The 5581-nt window shown below is 44.2% G+C and overlaps 1 pseudogene; it reads left to right on the top strand.

Moving 5' to 3' along the window:
• The first annotated feature begins 3533 nt into the window (after window positions 1-3533).
• On the top strand, window positions 3534-5339 carry LOC106733327 (40S ribosomal protein S8 pseudogene; annotated as a pseudogene).
• Window positions 5340-5581: the final 242 nt, after the last annotated feature.

Genomic DNA, 5581 nt, shown 5'->3' with positions numbered 1-5581 from the left:
ACCGCAATCCCTTTTCCATTCTCCTCTCGGGATCTTGGGCACACATGCACACGCGCCTGGTGTAGTTTTAAGCCACTGGGTCTGGGACTCGGACCGCGGTCGACTACGTGGGAGTCCAGCAACATAGCCATTACGCTAAATGCTGGTCCTGTAGAGGGGTAGAATTTTCAAATCTACCCACTAACTCCTGGGAATGGGGTCGTGGCTGGAGATGATACTATACAAATTCTTGAATAATGAGATTTGATGAGTGTCCAGGTTGCTGAATGCAACACTATTTGTGGAACACTATGGTGTTCCTGAAAGGACATGGGAGCTCTGAGTCCCTTCCCCCATATCTCACTTTATGTACCCCTTAATCTGGTTGTTCATCTGTATCCTTTATAAAACGACTTATAATAAACTGGCGAGTTCTGAGGGCCGTCTCAGCAAATTATCTAACCCAAGGAGGGGAGTTGTGGGACTCTTGACTTAAAGCCAGTAGGTCAGAAGTACAGGCACTTGGAACTTGTGTTGACATCTAAAGTGGTGGGGGATCAGTCTTGTGGGACTGAGCCCTTAACCTGTGGGATCTAACTGTATCTCCCCTAAGTAGATATGTTGGAATTTGAATTGTATTATGAGATACCAAGTTGGCATCTGCTAGGGAATTGCTTGGTATGGGGGGAAGGGGAGTCCCACATCTGGTCACATAAGTGTTCAATGTTGTGAGAGTACAGTAGGAGAGAAACTGAATGTGTTGGTAACAGTTGTGTGAGAATGAAGAGAAAGTGTCTTCTCAGTGCTCAAAGGAGTGAAAATAATGTCTACACAGAAACTTGCATGTGAGTGTTTATAGCAGACTTATTTATAACAGCCAAAAGGTAGGAGCAACTTCAGCGTGCATCAACCATTGAGTGAGTAAACAGTGTGGTATATGCACAAAATGCAATATTATTCAGTCTTAAAAGGAATAAAGCATTGATATATGCTATCACTTAGGTGAACCTCAAAAACTGTGTTAAGTCAAAAGGGCCAGACACGAAACGTCACATAATGTGTAATTACTCTTCAGATGTATGAATGATAGACAAATCCTTAGCAGATTAGAGATTTCCAGAGGGGTATGGAGGGAAATAAGAGTGTTTACTAAAGGCATGGGGTGATTTTATAGGATAATTAAAACGTTTTGACACCAGAGAGCTGGTAGTTGTACAACATTGTGAGTACACTAAATATTATAAAGGTAAAAGAGTTAAATGAGGGACCAGCAGTTGGAGTAATGTCTATGTTGCTGGACTCCCATGTAGTCAACTGCGGTTTGAGTCCCGGACCCGGTAGCTTAAACTCATGCCGGGCATGTGTGCGTGTGTGCCCAAGATCCTGAGAGGAGAATGGAGGAGAAGGGATTGAGGCATGGCCATCCCCCTGGGGAGTGATTTCTTGCTGTTTCTCTGTCTCTCTCTCTCTTTCTGGCAAGCGCACGCCCTATAGCAAAAACCTCTAAACAAAAATAGTTAAATGAATGGTTCAATGTCGTTAAGTGACTTTCACCTTAATTTAAAAAAGAAAAGAAAGTTCTTTCACAGAATTGGCCAAGGCTTTCTGTTGTGGGAAGGATATTCTTAATGGAGAGAAAGGATGAGCAAAGATGAAGTTGCTGTTGGTTTATTGGAGTGAGAGGATGTCAGGGAGGTGAGTTTGGAGGCAGTTTTTGGAGGGAAAGTAAATGGTTGGCTCAGTGTCCTAGGAACCTACACGCTCAGCAGCACGAACTGCAAAGTAGGACTGAGAGAACCTTCTTGCTAGTCTCCCTCCTTTGCCTTTCTGGTGTGACCCCAAAGGGTTTCATACTCTAGCCTAAACTGAAAGGTGGAAGCACTTATTTTTATCATACAAATAACAAGCATAACTTTTCAGAAAAACAAACAAATATAATCATACATAGTCTAGAAGTTAGCAAAGTAAAAATTCTGTATGCTCAAAACTGTTTTTGAAGGGTTAGCAGATGGTGTGGTGGTTAAGAAGCTGCACTCCCATATGGCCAACTGCCATTTGAGTTCTGGACCTGGTGGTTTGAAATTCATGCTGGGTGCTTGTGCATGCATGCCCAAAATCCGGAGAGAATAGAGGAGCAGGAATTGTGGAGTGGCCACCCAGAAGGTGATTTCTCACTTTCTGTCTCTGTGTCTTTGATGAGTACATAGACCCTATGGCAGAAATCTTAAATCTTTTTTCTAAAGATAAATTCTTGAAAGTCTGTGTGAACTCTCTTGAAGTACAGCATACAGACAGGTAGTCCCCAACCTATGATGGTGTGCCTTAAAATATATATTTTTTTGGAGAGGTTTTTGCTATAGGGTGCATGCGCTCGCCAGACAGACAGAGAGAGACAGAAAGCGAGAAATCACCCCCCAGGGGGGTTGGTCACGCTGAAATCCCTTCTCCATTCTCCTCTCGGGATCTTGGGCATGCACACACACGGCTTGTTTGAAGCCCGCGGGTCCGGGACGCAAACCGTGGTTGACTACGTGGGAGTCCAGCGACATAGCCATTACGCTAACTGCTGGTTCCCCCTTAAAATATTTTTTTAAGAATTTAATTTGATTTATTCATGCACTTATTTTTATTTGACTACACACACACACACACACACACACACACACACACAGAGAGCGAGGGACAGAGGGAGAGAGAGAAAGCAAGACACCAGCTCTGGGACTTGAACTGTGGTTCGCCATGTGGGAGTGTCCAGCACCCTAACCACCACACCACCAGTGACTTAAAAATTTTACATTTTGGATCAGCAGTTAGCGTAATGGCTATGTCGCTGGACTCCCACATAGTCAACCACTGTTTGAGTCCCGGACCTGGTGGCTTAAACTCACACCGGGCACATGTGCATACATGCCCAAGATTCCATGAGGAGAATGGAGGAGAAGGGATTGCAGCATGGCCATCCCTGTGAGGGGTGATTTCTTGCTTTCTGTCTCTCTGTCTTTCTGGCGGGTGAACGCACCCTATAGCAAAAACCTCTCAAAAAATCTTTTTAAAATGTCACATTCAGAAGAAACTACTCTGAATTTTGATCTTTTCCTGGGCTAGCGATATGCAGTAGGTTACTCTGGATGCTGATCAGAGAAAGTGAGCCATGCTGCTTCTCACTTGCAGTACAGCATTCAGCAAACACAAGAGAGATGCACATTCTGTTATATGGTAATCTTTGTGTAAGATGATTTTGCCCAACTGCATGCTAATGTAAGTGTTCTGTGTATGTTTACGGCGGACTAGGCTAAGCTATGATGTTCTATAGGTTAGTTGTATTAAATGCGTTTTGTTTCTTTGATTTTTTAAAAAGAATTATTTTATATAACTTTATTTATTATTATTATTTTCCAGTTCGATCAGAGAGAGACAGAGAGGGAAAGCGAGAAAGCAAGCTGCCAGGTCCAGAACTTGAACCACAGTCGGCCATGTGGGAGTCCAGCACCTTTAACCACCATGCCACCTGCTGGCCCCTTCAATGCATTTTCGACTAACAGTATTTTCAATTTATGTTGGATTTACATCCCAATAAACCCACGGTAAGTAGAGCATCTGTATATGGCTCTGTGTAGACACAAAACTTTATACAGAAAAATCTTAGGCATGCTGACTTTTGAGAACCACTGGCTTAAGAGTAAAGAGAAAGATTACAAAAGGAAAACTCTGTAGACATCTGGGCTTTTTGACCATAGTATCTCTAAGATAATTCCAGGTCCCAGGTAATGAAAGAGTTTGGGTGGAGAATTCTAATAGGCCCTGACCTCTCCATCCTTTTGCCATTCTAGTTTCATATTAAGCCTTTATAACTACTGCACCACTGAGGTGGCCCACTTAAATGAACTTAAAGCTCCAGTCTATTGGGACCAGCAGTTAGCGTAATGGCTATGTCGCTGGACTCCCACGAAGTTGACTGTGGTTCTAGACCCGGTGGCTTAAACTCACGCCAGGCGCGTGTGCGTGCATGCCTAAGATCCCGAGAGGAGAATGGAGGAGAAAGGATTGTGGCGTGGCCATCCCCCCTGCGGGGGGATTTCTCGCTTTCTGTCTCTCTGTCTCTGTCTGTCTGGCGAGTACACACGCAAAAACCTTTCAAAAAAAAAAAAAAGAAAAAGAAAAGAAACAAAAAGAAAAAAGCTCCAGTCCATTTGCCCTGTTACAAATCAGACACGTTAGTAAATTGGTCTGTATCTGTGAGGAGTAGGTAAGATAGCGAAGCAAACACATTAGGTTTGCTGTCAGATTTTAATCACATTCTGTTTGGGAGATCTACATGCATACCACCTCCACAGTTTGTGTATTCTGCTTGTTTCTTTTAAACATATTATAAACATACTCATTAGACAATGACTAGAGAAAGAAAATGATCAAGAGTCTCAATATCCCAAATATCCAGGGCTAACTTTCTGTCTGCCTGTTGAGTTTGTGATCTTACTATTAATAGACCCTCAACTTTCTATTTCTTTATCTATTTAAATAATTATTCTCTTTCCAGCTGGTGCTGAGTGAGGGTATCTCTCAGAATAACTGGCACAAACACCACAAGACCAGGGGCAAGAGAAAGCCCTACCACAAGTAATGGAAGTATGAGCTGGGATGCCCCGCTGCCAACACTAAGATCAGCCCCACTGCATACACACAGTCCGTGTGCAGGGAGGTAACAAGAAATACCGTGCCCTGAGGCTGGAAGTGGGGAACTTTTCTTGGGGCTCAGAGTGTTGTACATGCAAAACAAGGATCATCCATGTTGTCTATAATACATCCAATAACGAGCTAGTCCACACCAAAACCCTGGTGAAGAACTGCATCGTGCTCATTGACAACACACCGTACTGACAGTGGGACAAGTCCCACTATGCGCTGCCCCTGGGCCGTGAGAAGGAGGCCAAGCTGACTCCTGAGGAGGAAGAGCTTTTTAAAAAAATTATGTATTTAATTTTATTCATTCATTTATTTTAATTTGACCAGAGAGAGACACAGAGAGAGAATTGAAGTGAGAAAGCAAGCCACCAGGTCTGGGACTTCGAACCATGGTCGGCCATGTGGGAGTGTCCAGTGACTTAACCAGCACGCCACCTGCTGGTCCCCTAGGAAGAGATTTTAAACAAAAAGTAATCAAAGAAAATTCAGAAGAAATACGATAAAAGGAAAAAGAATGCCAAAATCAGCGGCTCCTGGAGGAGCAGTTCCAGCGTGGCAAGCTGCTTGTGTGCATGGCATCCAGACCGGGCCAGTGCGGCCATGCAGATGGCTGTGTGCTAGGAGGCAAGGAGCTGGAGTTCTACCTGAGGAAAGTCAAAGCCCGGAAAGGCAAATAAACCTGTCTCCACTCTGTAATAAAGGTGTTTATTGTTCCAAAGAAAAAAAAAAGAATTATTGGGAACCAGCAGTTAGCGTAATGGCTATGTCGCTGGACTCCCACGTAGTCGACCGCGGTTCGTGTCCCGGACCCGGTGACTTAAAACTCACGCCGGGCGCGTGTGCGTGCGTGCCCAAGATCCCGAGAGGAGAATGGAGGACAAGGTATTGCGGCGTGGCCATGCCACCTGGGGGGTGATTT

The sequence above is a fragment of the Tupaia chinensis genome, unplaced genomic scaffold (genome assembly GCF_000334495.1).
Source record: "Tupaia chinensis unplaced genomic scaffold, TupChi_1.0 Scaffold143574_1, whole genome shotgun sequence".
In the NCBI taxonomy this organism is placed as follows: Eukaryota; Metazoa; Chordata; class Mammalia; order Scandentia; family Tupaiidae; genus Tupaia; species Tupaia belangeri.
This window is presented reverse-complemented; position numbering and strand designations above follow the sequence as displayed.